The sequence below is a fragment of the Rutidosis leptorrhynchoides genome, chromosome 9, assembly GCF_046630445.1.
Source record: "Rutidosis leptorrhynchoides isolate AG116_Rl617_1_P2 chromosome 9, CSIRO_AGI_Rlap_v1, whole genome shotgun sequence".
Lineage (NCBI taxonomy): Eukaryota > Viridiplantae > Streptophyta > Magnoliopsida > Asterales > Asteraceae > Rutidosis > Rutidosis leptorrhynchoides.
In genome coordinates this window covers 140597571-140615402 of record NC_092341.1, presented here as the reverse complement: position 1 = coordinate 140615402, position 17832 = coordinate 140597571, and positions in this window count along the sequence as shown.

Sequence of the window (17832 nt, the reverse complement as noted above, 5' to 3'; positions counted from 1 at the left end):
CCGACATCTGAACAAGGAAAAATAAATTTCCCATGTCAGTAAGTCATAAAGCAAGCACATATTAGGCCAACAGTTTAAATCATGTATAACAATAAGTAGCATGGAAATAACGACAAGTATCATGCAATCGAAAGCAGGTAATAGCATGCAGTAGTGAAATCATATAATAGCATACGGTATATAGCAGTAAAAGTAAGCAGCAGCATGCAGTAAGTGTAGCAGAAACAAGTAAACTAGCAAGTTGTAGATTAGTCCTATTAGTTAATCCTACTTGGGTCGGTCTTAGACTCACTAATGCATCCTAATTCCCTACAACCAATGCTCTGATACCAAATGTGATACCCCGTACAAAACCATCGTGTACGAATCATCAACAACAGGATCATTACAAGGTTAAGTACTATATGTTGTAATAAAAGAAGTTGCATTCGCGATTAAAAAGATGACGTCATAACCGACGTCAATTGTTTTACACCAACAGTATGCTTCTACGAATAGCAAGCATGAATAAATGTATGTGACCCTTAGGTCGTTACAAAACATAGTTTCAAAAGTATTAAAGTTTAAATGCAGTTAAACAGTTCATGCGTTGATAACACTAGAGCAGCGGGTGTCTACGGCAAGACTAGCACGACAGCGGAAGCAAATAACCTTAGGCACCTGAGAAAAACATACTAAAAAACGTCAACACAAAGGTTGGTGAGCTATAGTTTAAGTATAACAGTATGTAAGGTAGGCCACGAGATTTCAGTGCTACAAAGAGCATTCAAAATAGTATGAAAAAGTATATGTTAACCGTGGGCACTTGGTAACTAACTTAACGTTTATACCTCCTGAAAGTACACTTGGAAAGTGCGTATGTTTATGAAGTATTAAACACTCGTTAAATACTAGTGCTACTAGCCCGAGTGGGGATGTCAAACCCTATGGATCCATATCTAAGATTCGCGTTCACGGTTCAAAAACCAATGATTAAACGTTACCGAGCTAAAGGGAATGTTTATGCCGTTGTATAACCCACACATATATAAGTTTAAGTACTCGTTCCTAGTATGTAAAACATAAAATCCGCATGTATTCTCAGTTCCCAAAATAAGTTAAAGTAAAAAGGGAATGCTATAACTCACAATGATAAAGTAGCGGTAAAGTATGACTCGGAAAGTAAGCAAGTAATGAAGGTTGTCCAAACGGGTCCTCAACCTAAGTCAAATAGTACTAAGTCAGTAAATCATCCAAATAGGTTTAAAATTATGTAAATAAGGTCTTAAGGGTCATCATCATTCATCATTAAACAAAAGGTGTAACGTAAGTTTCGTTTATGAAAGTAGTTTAAAACAAAGGCTGACGTTGATCAGTCACCACGGCCTCTACCCTTACTGAAATAAGGTCAGACCAGTGGCCATGGCTCCATATATGAGTCCTTTAAGTGTGGTAAAATTTACAGAAGCAAACTCATCTTTGTTTAACCGTGGTGACGGTTTAAGTGCGAGTAGGTCAGAAATTTCTGCACAACGTTAAAAGGACATAGTGACGATCGGAGGGCCATAAATCCTAAACCGTAATTCGGATGAAGACGAGTCTTAAATGAAAAGTTATCTACTCAAAAAGAGATATCTGAAAATCAAGGTTACAGTAGCCCAGGTTTATTGGTATGTTACAGAAACAGCAAAACAGTAGGCAGAAGATAGTAAGCAGAAAAATAGTGGGTTCTGGTGGTCTTGGTGCTCGATGCTTATCACGGTTCTCATCCTTGATGCATATAGATTCAAGTGTACAACTCATTGATGTGTTTGAATTATTTTCACCAAGGTTTGACCATCATAACCCAAGTGTAAGTCTAAGACATGAAGCACAACTCACTTAAGAGTTGTATGAAGTTTGATGAACCAAGGTTACATCAAAGTCTTAGATCTAACACATACATGAACTTTAAAACTAATAATAAGTTACAAAATTGAAAGTGAACTTATGAAATCAAGATCTTAAGATGTAGAACATAGTTCTTAGTTTGATCTTGAAGATCCAAGACTCAATAGTCTAGATCTAGCATAAGTGTACAAAGTTATAATTAAAAAGTTTCATTTACATGTTCTTGAACTAGTAAAGTTAACTTTTAGTTCAAGAGAAATGAGATCAAGACTAACTTGTAGTACTTGACCAACAACAACCAAATTCACAAAATTAAAGTGCAAGAAAACTAAATAAATAAGTTAATTTGTTCATGGTTGTTCATACTTTAAAGATTCAAACCAAAGTTTGATCTTTAAGAAAGTAAACTTGAAGTTTACTTCATGAATCACAAGTATGATTTTAATCAACACATGAACTTGCAATCTTTTAAGAAAGTATATGTAGAAAATAACTAGTAAGTTAGTTCTTGTTTGTTCTTCTAAATACAAGATAAAAATGAAGAATAAACTAGAGAGTTGATTCTTGTAACTAGTAAAGAACAACTAACAATTACATGTAACAAAGTAACAACAAGTAAGTATCAAGCAACAAACAAAGAACAAAAGATGATGATGATATGTATTCATGGTCACGGTTTTTGTAAGAAAAAGAAGAGAAGAATTTGTTCATAATATATACAAGAAAGAGAGATAATGAGAGAAAGAAAGTTGAGAGGAAAATGTAAATAAGAGTGTGTGAAAATGAATGAAGATTACTAGTGAATGAAGTAAGTAAAAAAAATAATTTGAACTCCCCCTAGATAAGCCAAAACCGACGGTTAGCAAGGAGAAATGGGGGGAGGAGTTTGTCTAATAGATCATGCATGTAAAAGTCTAAAAAGGTTGGTTAATGGGGGTGTTTACATGGGAAGGATGTATAACCAAACTAGTAACTAGATTCTTATGTAATAAACTAACTAGTTAGACTTTAAATGGACTACTTACATGTGAGTTGGGCTAAAGAATCCATAAAAGATGTAGGTTGGGCTAATTAAGTCCACTAACACTAATTCAAGCCCAAGTTCAAGTAATTAATAAATAAATCCAATTAAAAGCCCAAGTAACTAACTAATCACCATAGTTAATTAAAATGATTAATAAAATCAATCATGAATGTAAATAATACTTGAAAATATTATTCGTGTAAGTTTCGGGTGTCACAAAGACGTTTCGGGCAATTAAAGTCAAGTTTGGGCAATCATGGCAACATGTAAATGTAATAACGTACATTCGTTTTATCACAAGTATTAATAATAACAATTATTAATAAATAAACGTTGGAAAATCCAGGGTCGTTACATTACCCACCTGTTAAAGAAAATTTCGTCCCGAAATTTAAGCTGAGGTAGATGGAGGAGTCGGGAAAAGGTGAGGATACTTCCGCATCATTTGATCCTCTTGCTCCCAAGTAAACTCAGGTCCTTGTTTGGCATTCCATCGTACTCGGACGATCGGAATCTTGTTGCATTTCAAAGTTTTGATCTCACGATCCATAATTTCAACAAGTTCCTCCACAAAGTGGAGTTTGTCATCAATTGTAAGTTCCTCAAGTGGTATGATGAGTTCGGTTGCAGCAAGACACTTCTTCAAGTTTGACACGTGGAAGGTAGGATGAACTGAGCTCAATTGTGCTGGTAGATCCAAACGGTAAGCAACGGGTCCAACACATTCCAAGATTTCAAAAGGATCAATGTATCGTGGGTTTAACTTTCCACGTTTTCCAAAATGGATCACACCTTTCCAAGGTGTAACCTTCAACATTACACGATCACCAACGTTGAATTCAAAGTCTTTACGTTTGAGATCGGCATAACTCTTTTGATGATCGCGGGCAGTCTTAAGTCTAGCTTGAATCTGAGCAATCTTTTCCGTTGTTTCATGGACTACCTCGGGTCCGGTGATTTGCTTTTCGCCAACTTCAGCACAACAAATAGGAGATCGGCACTTACGGCCATACAATGCTTCAAAAGGTGCAGCATTAATGCTCGAGTGATAACTATTGTTGTAAGAAAATTCGGCGAGTGGCAAATGCCTTTCCCAGGCCTTTCCGAAATCAATGACACATGCACGCAACATGTCTTCCAATATCTGAATCGTTCGTTCACTTTGCCCCTCAGTCTGTGGGTGATATGCTGTACTCATGTCGAGACGGGTTCCCATGGCTTCTTGTAAAGAACGCTAAAATCTAGAAGCAAAACGGGGATCGCGATCGGAGATGATCGATAAAGGTACACCATGACGAGATACAACCTCCTTGATGTATAGTTGAGCAAGTCTTTCCATTGTATTCGTCTCCTTCATCGCTAGGAAGTGTGCAGATTTGGTAAGGCGGTCAACAATAACCCAAATAGTATCGTATCCGCCCACCGTCTTTGGTAACTTGGTGATAAAATCCATTGTGATCCTTTCCCACTTCCATTGTGGGATCTCCGGCTGTTGCAGTAAACCAGAAGGTCTTTGATGCTCGGCTTTGACCTTCGAGTAAGTCAAACACTTACCAACATAAGTCGCAACGTCTTTCTTAAGATTCGGCCACCAATACTATTCTTTAAGGTCGTGGTACATCTTGCCCGCTCCAGGATGAATCGAATATCTTGATTTGTGTGCTTCATCAAGTATAAGGTTCTGTAGATCTCCATAAAGAGGTACCCAAATTCTTTCGGCATAACATCGGAGTCCAGTATCCCTAACCTCGAATCGAGAGACAAGTATGTTCAAATGTTCATGAGTTATATTCTCCTCCTTGAGAGCCTCATCTTGGGCTACTCTGATCTGGCTGTTGAGGTTCGAATGAATGGTGATGTTCAGAGCCCTAACACGAAGAGGTGCCGTCCTCTCCTTTCGGCTTAAAGCGTCAGCTACAACATTGGCCTTGCCGGGATATAAACAAAATTACACATCCTTTATATCTAATCCATATACCAACGACTAAAAACACATATAAACACTGTCGTTCTTCAATTTTCTTCATCTAATTGATCTCTCTCAAGTTCTATCTTCATGTTCTAAGTGTTCTTCATAAATTCTATAAGTTCTAGTTTCATAAAATCAAGAATACTTCCAAGTTTGCTAGCTTACTTCCAATCTTGTAAAGTGATCATCCAGCCTCAAGAAATCTTTCTTATTTACAGTAAGATATATTTCTAATACAAGGTAATACTCATATTCAAACTTTTATTCAATTTCTATAACTATAACAGGGTCATGACCACATTTCCAGAACTTTCAATCTTGTTTTCGTGTCATGATTCTGCTTCAAGAACTTTCAAGCCATCCAAGGATCCTTTGAAGCTAGATCTATTTTTCACATTTCCAGTAGGTTTATCCACAAAACCTGAGGTAGTAATGATGTTCATAACATCATTCGATTCATATATATAAAACTACTTTATTCGAAGGTTTAAACTTGAAATCACTAGAACATAGTTTAGTTAATTCTAAACTTGTTCGCAAACAAACGTTAATCCTTGTAACTTGACTTTTAAAATCAACTAAACACATGTTCTATATCTATATGATATGCTAACTTAATGATTTAAAACCTGGAAACACGAAAAATACCGTAAAACCGGACATACGCCGTCGTAGTAACACCGCGGGCTGTTTTGGGTTAGATAATTAAAAACTATGATAAACTTTGATTTAAAAGTTGTTCTTCTGGGAAAATGATTTTACTTATGAACATGAAACTATATCCAAAAATCATGGTTAAACTCAAAGTGGAAGTATGTTTTTCAAAATGGTCATCAAGACGTCGTTCTTTCGACTGAAATGACTACCTCTTACAAAAATGACTTGTAACTAATATTTCCGACTATAAACCTATACTTTTTCTGTTTAGATTCATAAAATAGAGTTCAATATGAAACCATAGAAATTTGATTCACTCAAAACGGATTTAAAATGAAGAAGTTATGGGTAAAACAAGATTGAATATTTTTTGATTGTTGTAGCTACGGGAAATATTGTAACAATTCTATTCAAATCATATCCTAGCTAACTTATATTGTATTATACATGTATTCTAATATATTATGTAATCTTGGGATACCATAGACACGTATGCAAATGTTTTGACATATCATATCGACCCATCTATATATATTATTTGGAACAACCATAGACACTCTATATGCAGTAATGTTGGAGTTAGCTATACAGGGTTGAGGTTGATTCCAAAAATATATATACTTTGAGTTGTGATTTAGCCTGAGACGTGTATACACTGGGTCGTGGATTGGGTCAAGATAATATATATCAATTTATTTTCTGTACATCTAACTATGGACAACTAGTTGTAGGTTACTAACGAGGACAGCTGACTTAATAAACTTAAAACATTAAAACGTATTAAAAATGTTGTAATTATATTTTGAACATACTTTGATATATATGTACATATTTGTTATAGGTTCGTGAATCGACCAGTGGCCAAGTCTTACTTCCCGACGAAGTAAAAATCTGTGAAAGTGAGTTATAGTCCCACTTTTAAAATCTAATATTTTGGGATGAGAATACATGCAAATTTATAAATGTTTTACGAAATAGACACATGTAAATGAAACTACTTTTTATGGGTAAATGATCAAAGCCGAATATGCCCCTTTTTAGCTTGGTAGCCTAAGAATTTGGGAACAGACCCCCAAATTGACGCGAATCCTAAAGATAGATCTATCGGGCCCAACAAGCCCCATTCTGGAATTTGGAATGCTTTAGTACTTCGAAATTATCATGTCTGATGGGTGTCCCAGAATGATGGGGATATTCTATATGCATCTTGTTAATGTCGGTTACCAGGTGTTCACCGTATGAATGATTTTTATCTCTATGTATGGGATGTATTGAAATATGAAATCTTGTGGTCTATTATTTCGATTGATAAATATATAGGTTAAACCTATAACTCACCAACATTTTTGTTGACGTTTAAAGCATGTTTATTCTCAGATGATTATTAAGAGCTTCCGCTGTTGCATACTAAAATAAGGACAAGATTTGGAGTCCATGCTTGTATGATATTATGTAAAAACTGTATTCAAGAAACTTATTTTTGATGTAATATATTCTTATTGTAAACCATTATGTAATGGTCGTGTGTAAACGGTATATTTTAGATTATCATTATTTGATAATCTACGTAATGCTTTTTAAACCTTTACCGATAAAATAAAGGTTATGGTTGTTTTAAAAATGAATGCAGTCTTTGTAAAACGACTCATATAGAGGTCAAAACCTCGCGACGAAATCAATTAATATGGAACGTTTATAATCAATATGAACGGGACATTTCAGTTGATATCCGAGCGTTGGTCTTAGAGAACCAGAAATTTGTATTAGTGTGTCTTATTGAGTTTGTTAGGATACATTAGTGAGTCTAGACTTCGACCGTGTTTTCTTTAAAAATGATTGCTTAACACTTTTGTTGGAAACTATATATTATTAACATGTAAATATTATGTGATATATTAACCTCTTAATGTGTTTGATATTGTGTGATAGATGTCAATCCCATCGACTCACCTAATAATAATGAAGAGTCAAATATAATTTTGGAAGATTCACAAATTCCCGAAGAGGAACCGGAAGAAGAGGAACCGGAATAAGAGGAACCGGAAGAAGAGGAACCAGAAGAGGAGGAACCAGAAGAGGAGGAACCGGAAGAAGAAGAGGTTACGAAGGATGAAATTTTGATACCTACAGTAAATCGATTAAATAAATGAAAATCATCAACTAACGAACCAAAGTTAAAAATGGTCAATGGTGTTTCCGCCGAGGAAGCAAAATATTGGGAAGATTACCAATTTTCTGATGAATCGGATCCCAATGAGGATTCCGATGATGTTATAGAAATTGCCTCGACCCAATTTAATATGGCAAAAGAAAATAATAAGGGAAAAGGTATAAAAATAGAGAAACCTGATTCCAACCCCGATGAACTTTATATGTATCGGCAACGTCCGTATTTTCTAAATTGTAACAATAACCCGGGAACCTCTAAACCACCAGGTTTTTCTAAACCATTGTGGAAAATGACGGCTCGTATTAGAGGAACATCATATATCCCTAGAAAATTAGGAAAACGAACCAAGTCCGAAGAAGAAGAAACCAGTGATTCAGATAAGAGGGTTGTAATCATGTTGTGTATTATATGTATTGTAGTTTGCTTGTACTTTTATGTTCTATGTAAAAATTGCTTGTATTGTTTGTTAATTATCTTTTACGAATCTAATCCTTGTCTATTTTACAGTATAAAAACACAAAATGGACGTTAAGGATAGACAACCAAAAATTTTAGAAGACCTACAAGGAGATATGATTGATGAAATCTTGTCTAGAGTCGGGCAGAATTCATCAGCACAATTAGTTACGACAAAATTAGTTTGTCAAACGTTTGAAAGACATTTCAGGCATGCCTTAGTATATAAAAGGCTTTCCTTTGAGAGATGAGGTATATCACATTGGGGAGACTTTAAGTTACGCAAAGTTTTCTTTAAGGCATTTAGTGCGGGAAACCCAGATGCAATTTTACGCTACGGGTTACGAACCTATTTTGAGTCAACATATCCCAACATAGGATTTCGTGAATTAGAAAGAGCTTCTAACATGCAACATAAAGAAGCATGTTATGCTTACGGGTTAGTGATGTTCGCTTCTTACCAAAGTGATAAAAAGAACATCAGATTGCAACTTTTAAATAAAACCTTCCCACAAGTGACAGATTCAGTAGTTGGGGTGAGAAACAAGGTTTTTAGATTATTACGGGGCTGTTGGACATTACGAAACCCTTATCCTTTTGACGATATTACAACATGCTGCTTAGCCAATGGTCATAACGGTTATTTTCTACAAGACCAAGGATGGGAATTCGTCTTAGTAAAACCAGAATGCATGACTTGTTTCTGGACTTATGATTTACGTGTCTTTATTTCCTTTGCTGAACAACTTGCGTATTAACTAGATTTTTCTTCAAAACTGTCCTGTATCAAAGTGTACTATATTTCATGTTATATGTAGTATAGCGAAGTTGTAAGTTTGAAGAATATTTGTATGTGATATATTATTATAATCAATTTTTCATATGGAATTGTAGTAGTTGAATTGTATATTAGCTACTAAGTATGAACTTAACGGGTAGGTAGTACCCGAATTTAAACTTATAAAACGCTAATATGAAGAAAAAGCTTTTATAAATGAGTTCATATTATGCTACGAAATACTATTGACTACTCTTAATATTCTGTATGATTAACTCGATTTAGTTGGCAATTTTGAAGGAAATGGCACCGGCGACTCTTCAGAATTTGAACATGAGCGAGGAAGACTTCCGTGTTTTCCCTGCAGAAAACATAGCCGCAGTACAGGCTGCGATGCAAAATAACAATAACTCTGGATCTAGCAGTGGAACTAATTCCACAAGAAATCGTGTCGGATGCTCCTACAAAGAATTCACTGCCTGCAAACCTTTGGAATTTGATGGAACCGAAGGACCAATTGGATTGAAACGGTGGACCGAGAAAGTCAAATCGGTGTTTGCCATAAGTAAGTGTACTGAAGAGGACAAAGTTAAGTACACTACGCATACCTTCATAGGTACTGCGTTAACGTGGTGGAACACCTATCTTGAACAGGTAGGACAAAATACTGCTTACGCACTACCATGGTCGGCATTCAAGTAATTGATGAACGAGCAGTACCGTCCTAGAAACGAAGTCAATAAGCTCAAGGCAGAACTTAGAGAGTTACGAACACAAGGGTTCGACATTACCACATATGAACGACGATTCACAGAGTTGTGCCTATTGTGTTCGAGAGCGTTCGAAGATGAAGAAGAGAAGATCGATGTTAACACCTATTTCCTATGAGGTAAGGCTTAGTATGTCAACAAGAGACTAGAAGTGATCTAGCTTTAGGAGGGCGGAGTGTTACCGATTGATTTTTACCCTCGGGAAATAATCCCTGCAGACCCGGTTCACAAGTGTAGAAACTTGTGGGGTGGCTTAATCAATCTGTCGTCCGTAGAGCGTAAGAGTGCTAGCCGTATGACTTCTAGTGAGAGAAAGTAGAGAGAGAAAGAGAAGTGAAGTCTCAGCTCTCAAAGTTGTCAGAATATCTGAACTTGTGTAAAATGACGACCCAAGGGGTCTATTTATAGTGTCAGATCTACCAGATTTGTTTGGGGACACGTGTCAAATGATGATACGTTCTATTACATGTGCTCCGAAATTTATGCTAAATGCGGCGCTCTCCGGCCAAGGCTTATGCGCTAGGCGGCCTTCAGGGCTTACGCATGACGGAGCAGCCTGTGCAGCGGAGAACGCTGGACGGACAATCTCCACAAAACTATTGTTTCCAGCCTTCCTGATGCTATTTTTATGCAACTATTATGCCTTTTATGTGTGTATACGATAGGATACACCATTAATTCCCCCCAGTTTAAGGACTTAAGCATTTGAAAAATGATTAAGTTGTTAAACTTTTGATAACGCATGCCAAACCAGCCTGTTCATTGCCCACTTGCATCGGGGAAAACATTTTAGGCATTAAATGCAGACGAATTTTACTGACACTGTTATGATTAATTTTTTACGGCTAAGATCATCCACGCGCCTCCAGCTGTAAAAAGTGTTATCTTGCACCCTTCGTTTAAACTCACCCATACACGTGTCTCAATCATGACCATAAAAATTGCACCGATGAACCCTTATAAAAACCGTCATAACCCTGTTACCATCACTTTTTTACCTTTGCCAAGATCCAAAAAGCATATTTCTCCCAAATCTTCATCACCTTCTTCAATCTTCAACTTTTTAAGGTTTACCGTCTTCCAAGGTCAGTACACTTCATCTTACTGCTATTTTCTTCTTGTTGATATTTGTTACTGTATTATCATGGCTTCTTCACAGAGTACTGGCCAAGAACACGCCAAGCCTTCTTCATCAAATACTGCTGACATTCCAGAAGTTAGCACGATGGCTTCATCATTGACTAGTGAATATTTAGATGGATTAAAGATTGCCTTTCGCCATCTCAATCAATACAACCCTGTTCTTCCCACCATCGGACAAACTGCTGACAACCCTCCTGAGGGGAAATTTACTTTATACGCTTTAAAAATTACCCACGGCAACCTCCGTGTTCCCCTTACTAACTTTCTTCTTCGCCTTCTTAGATATTACGGGGCCTGTCTTAGTCAGATACATCCCCATGGTCTTCAAAAAATCATCCTTTTTGAAATGTACGGCAATGCTATTAATATAAAGCCTCGCATTAATGTTTTTATCTCTTTGTTTAGAATCCGCACGATTAGCGATTGCTGGCTTACTATTGATAGTAAGAAAAATAATCATTTTGTTGGTCTAAATAGAGTTTCAAACTTGAAGGACTGGAAAAGTCCATTTTTCTTTGTTGATGAAACTGTTATTCCGGAAGAATACTCCGTTGTTCGGGAGTGGGGTGCTATTGATGCTGGCATAGGAAAGGGTGTTAAAATTTCTCCCGCAGGACAGCGGATAGTAAATAGCTTGAAAGGACTCCGTATTCCACCCAGATCATACGAAAGGTATGAGGGAATCCTTGTGCTGTGCAAAGTGAGCCAAGAATGGCCAAGCAATTCTGTGCCAGTACTTCGTGAGAAAAAACAGGGTAGGATGTGATATGATCATCCTATTATATATATAGATTTTTGTCTACTGTTTGTCATGTGTACTTATATTGCTATTAATATGTAATCTTTGCAGGCAACTCCGTGATGCAGGTCCGCTCTACTCTTTTATCCCCTGATCTTGATGATGATGTGGAGGTCACTGCTCGTGACAAAAATATTGAAGAGCTTGAGGTGGAGAGAGTTGCAGCTGAATCTAAAGCAGTTGCTGATGCTAAAAAGGGGAAAGAAATTGCTGTGAGCAGCTCAGACAGCGAATCCGGGTCTGATCATACAGACACTGAGCGGACAACGGATGATACCACCACCGCCGATCAGCAAACATCGGCATCAGTTGACATTACGGGTGAAACCAACCCTACTCCTCCTCCAATCCAAAAGACAAGAAAGAAGAGCATAGGCTCTAAAAGGGTGAAGAGTACTGAGGAGGGCAAAAAGCAAAAACGTAGGAGAAGTATGTCCATTCTGCTCTCTTTTGAAAATGCACATGTTTTTGCTTATAACTGTTATGTTTGTTCATAATACTAATTTGTTTTTGTTAGTAATTTTAGCAGAGTCGGATGATAGCCAAGGGAAGGCTACGGAGGGCGGTGACCGGAGGCAGGAGAGGAATCTTGAAAGTGAAGGAGAAAAGGGCCTGAAAATGCCTGACCCAAACTTTGCCCCCTTCGATGAATCTGAATTTCATGAAGATAGGCCTGAAGGCAACTCTGCTTATGATTCTCCTCTTCCTAATATCACTAATCCTGCTGTCACCTCCTCTAATGTTCAAGAGTCAACTCTTCCTGCTCATGTGAGGGCTTTGCAAGCCATCATTGCAAACCCCGCCACTAAAGATAAAGAATTTGCAACTCTTATTCAGGTATGAACGATAAGACCCTCTGCATATATATGCTTGTAATTTATTGATGTAAGCTATTTGAAATAACTCATAAAATTTTATTGATGTACAGGGTTGTGTTATCCCTGAGCTGAAACCCCAATTCTCTGCTCTTCGTTCTCATCAACTCAGGGAATCAACTATGGCAGCTCATGTACTGCTAACCAACCACCTGGACTCTGTGCTGCAACTGCAGGAACATCAAGAGTCTATTCTTGCCTTTGCTCGTAAAGACATAGCTGAAAGTGCAAATGCTCGTAAAAGAGCTGCTGATGCTGAGCGTGCCTTAAATGATGCGCAGAAAATAATAAAGGCTAAAGAAGTTGAGTTAAAAAGTGCTCAAGATGTTGCTGCTGTTCTGCAAGGGGAAAAGGATGCTGAGCAGGTGAAAGTGGGTGAGCTGGAGAAATAACTGAGTGCAGAGAGAGAGAAGTCTGCTGAGCTACTCCGGAGGGCGGAGAAAGGGGAGGGCAATTTTGCTGTGCTTAAGAAAGGTGTGCCAGGTCTGATAGCTAAGGTGCTTGGATCCAGTCTTGTAGGGAATCCCTACAATGATTATGTTGATGCTGCCTGCGCCCATGCTATTGCTGATGTGACCGGCAAGCTGTTCAAACACCTTGCTCCCAACTGAAATGTCCCGTTCTTATTGATTAAAAACGTTCCATATTAATTGATTTCGTTGCGAGGTTTTGACCTCTATATGAGACGTTTTTCAAAGACTGCATTCATTTTTAAAACAAACCATAACCTTTATTTCATAAATAAAGGTTTAAAAGCTTTACGTAGATTATCAAATAATGATAATCTAAAATATCCTGTTTACACATGACCATTACATAATGGTTTACAATACAAATATGTTACATCGAAATCAGTTTCTTGAATGCAGTTTTTACACAATATCATACAAACATGGACTCCAAATCTTGTCCTTATTTTAGTATGCAACAGCGGAAGCTCTTAGTATTCACCTGAGAATAAACATGCTTTAAACGTCAACAAAAATGTTGGTGAGTTATAGGTTTAACCTATATGTATCAAATCGTAACAATAGACCACAAGATTTCATATTTCAATACACATCCCATACATAGAGATAAAAATCATTCATATGGTGAACACCTGGTAACCGACATTAACAAGATGCATATATATAAGAATATCCCCTTCATTCCGGGACACCCTTCAGATATGATATAAATTTCGAAGTACTAAAGCATCCGGTACTTTGGATGGGGTTTGTTAGGCCCAATAGATCTATCTTTAAGATTCGCGTCAATTAGGGTGTCTGTTCCCTAATTCTTAGATTACCAGACTTAATAAAAAAGGGCATATTCGATTTCGATAATTCAACCATAGAATGTAGTTTCACGTACTTGTGTCTATTTTGTAAATCATTTATAAAACCTGCATGTATTCTCATCCCAAAAATATTAGATTTTAAAAGTGGGACTATAACTCACTTTCACAGATTTTTACTTCGTCGGGAAGTAAGACTTGGCCACCGGTTGATTCACGAATCTATAACAATATATACATATATATCAAAGTATGTTTAAAATATATTTACAACACTTTTAATATATTTTGATGTTTTAAGTTTATTAAGTCAGCTGTCCTCGTTAGTAACCTACAACTAGTTGTCCACAGTTAGATGTACAGAAATAAATTGATAAATATTATCTTGAATCAATCCATGACCCAGTGTATACGTATCTCAGTATTGATCACAACTCAAACTATATATATTTTGGAATCAACCTCAACCCTGTATAGCTAACTCCAACATTCACATATAGAGTGTCTATGGTTGTTCCGAAATATATATAGATGTGTCGACATGATAGGTCGAAACATTGTATACGTGTCTATGGTATCTCAAGATTACATAATATACAATACAAGTTGATTAAGTTATGGTTGGAATAGATTTGTTACCAATTTTTACGTAGCTAAAATGAGAAAAATTATCCAATCTTGTTTTACCCATAACTTCTTCATTTTAAATCCGTTTTGAGTGAATCAAATTGCTATGGTTTCATATTGAACTCTATTTTATGAATCTAAACAGAAAAGTATAGGTTTATAGTCAGAGAAATAAGTTACAAGTCGTTTTTGTAAAGGTAGTCATTTCAGTCGAAAGAACGACGTCTAGATGACCATTTTAGAAAACATACTTCCACTTTGAGTTTAACCATAATTTTTGGATATAGTTTCATGTTCATAATAAAAATCATTTTCTCAGAATAACAAATTTTAAATCAAAGTTTATCATAGTTTTTAATTAACTAACCCAAAACAGCCCGCGGTGTTACTACGACGGCGTAAATCCGGTTTTACGGTGTTTTTCGTGTTTCCAGGTTTTAAATCATTAAGTTAGCATATCATATAGATATAGAACATGTGTTTAGTTGATTTTAAAAGTCAAGTTAGAAGGATTAACTTTTGTTTGCGAACAAGTTTAGAATTAACTAAACTATGTTCTAGTGATTACAAGTTTAAACCTTCGAATAAGATAGCTTTATATGTATGAATCAAATGATGTTATGAACATCATTAATACCTTAAGTTCCTTGGATAAACCTACTGGAAAATAGAAAAATGGATCTAGCTTCAATGGATCCTTGGATGGCTCGAAGTTCTTGAAGCAGAATCATGACACGAAAACAAGTTCAAGTAAGATCATCACTTGAAATAAGATTGTTATAGTTATAGAAATTGAACCAAAGTTTGAATATGATTATTACCTTGTATTAGAATGATAACCTACTGTAAGAAACAAAGATTTCTTGAGGTTGGATGATCACCTTACAAGATTGGAAATGAGCTAGCAAACTTGAAAGTATTCTTGATTTTATGTAACTAGAACTTGTAGAATATATGAAGAACACTTAGAACTTGAAGATAGAACTTGAGAGAGATCAATTAGATGAATAAAATTGAAGAATGAAAGTGTTTGTAGGTGTTTTTGATCGTTGGTGTATGGATTAGATATAAAGGATATGTAATTTTGTTTTCATGTAAATAAGTCATGAATGATTACTCATATTTTTGTAATTTTATGAGATATTTCATGCTAGTTGCCAAATGATGATTCCCACATGTGTTAGGTGACTCACATGGGCTGCTAAGAGCTGATCATTGGAGTGTATATACCAATAGTACATACATCTAAAAGCTGTGTATTGTACGAGTACGAATACGGGTGCATACGAGTAGAATTGTTGATGAAACTGAACGAGGATGTAATTGTAAGCATTTTTGTTAAGTAGAAGTATTTTGATAAGTGTATTGAAGTCTTTCAAAAGTGTATAAATACATATTAAAACACTACATGTATATACATTTTAACTGAGTCGTTAAGTCATCGTTAGTCGTTACATGTAAATGTTGTTTTGAAACCTTTAGGTTAACGATCTTGTTGAATATTGTTAACCCATTATTTATTATAACAAATGAGATGTTAAATTGTTATATTATCATGATATTATGACATATAATATATCTTAGTATGATATATATACAGTTAAATGTCGTTACAACGATAATCGTTACATATATGTCTCGTTTCGAAATCATTAAGTTAGTAGTCTTATTTTTATATATGTATTTCATTGTTAATACACTTAATAATATATTTACTTATCATTTAACATAATTAACCAAGTGTATCAATATCTTAATATGATTCATATGTACCTAGTAAGACGTTGTTATAACGATAATCGTTATATATATCGTTTTCGAGTTTCTTAAATTAATAGTCTCATTTTTATGTATATAACTCATTGTTAAAATACCTAATGAGATACATACTTATAATAAAATCATGTTAACTATATATATAACCATATATATGTCATCGTATAGTTTTTACAAGTTTTAATCGTGAATCACCGGTCAACTTGGGTGGTCAATTGTCTATATGAAACATATTTCAATTAATCAAGTCTTAACAAGTTTGATTGCTTAACATGTTGGAAACATTTAATCATGTAAATATCAATCTCAATTAATATATATAAACATGGAAAAGTTCGGGTCACTACAGTACCTACCCGTTAAATAAATTTCGTCCCGAAATTTTAAGCTGTTGAAGGTGTTGATGAATCTTCTGTAAATAGATGCGGGTATTTCTTCTTCATCTGATCTTCATGCTCCCAGGTGAACTCGGGTCCTCTACGAGCATTCCATCGAACCTTAACAATTGGTATCTTGTTTTGCTTAAGTCTTTTAACCTCACGATCCATTATTTCGACGGGTTCTTCGATGAATTGAAGTTTTTCGTTGATTTGGATTTCATCTAACGGAATAGTGAGATCTTCTTTAGCAAAACATTTCTTCAAATTCGAGACGTGGAAAGTGTTATGTACAGCCGCGAGTTGTTGAGGTAACTCAAGTCGGTAAGCTACTGGTCCGACACGATCAATAATCTTGAATGGTCCAATATACCTTGGATTTAATTTCCCTCGTTTACCAAATCGAACAACGCCTTTCCAAGGTGCAACTTTAAGCATGACCATCTCTCAAATTTCAAATTCTATATCTTTTCTTTTAATGTCAGCGTAGCTCTTTTGTCGACTTTGGGCGGTTTTCAACCGTTGTTGAATTTGAATGATCTTCTCGGTAGTTTCTTGTATAATCTCTGGACCCGTAATCTGTCTATCCCCCACTTCACTCCAACAAATCGAAGACCTGCACTTTCTACCATAAAGTGCTTCAAACGGCGCCATCTCAATGCTTGAATGGTAGCTGTTGTTGTAGGAAAATTCTGCTAACGGTAGATGTCGATCCCAACTGTTTCCGAAATCAATAACACATGCTCGTAGCATGTCTTCAAGCGTTTGTATCGTCCTTTCGCTCTGCCCATCAGTTTGTGGATGATAGGCAGTACTCATGTCTAGACGAGTTCCTAATGCTTGCTGTAATGTCTGCCAGAATCTTGAAATAAATCTGCCATCCCTATCAGAGATAATAGAGATTGGTATTCCATGTCTGGAGACGACTTCCTTCAAATACAGTCATGCTAACTTCTCCATCTTGTCATCTTCTCTTATTGGCAGGAAGTGTGCTGATTTGGTGAGACGATCAACTATTACCCAAATAGTATCAAAACCACTTGCAGTCCTTGGCAATTTAGTGATGAAATCCATGGTAATGTTTTCCCATTTCCATTCCGGGATTTCGGGTTGTTGAAGTAGACCTGATGGTTTCTGATGCTCAGCTTTGACCTTAGAACACGTCAAACATTCTCCTACATATTTAGCAACATCGGCTTTCATACCTGGCCACCAAAAATATTTCTTAAGATCCTTGTACATCTTTCCCGTTCCAGGATGTAT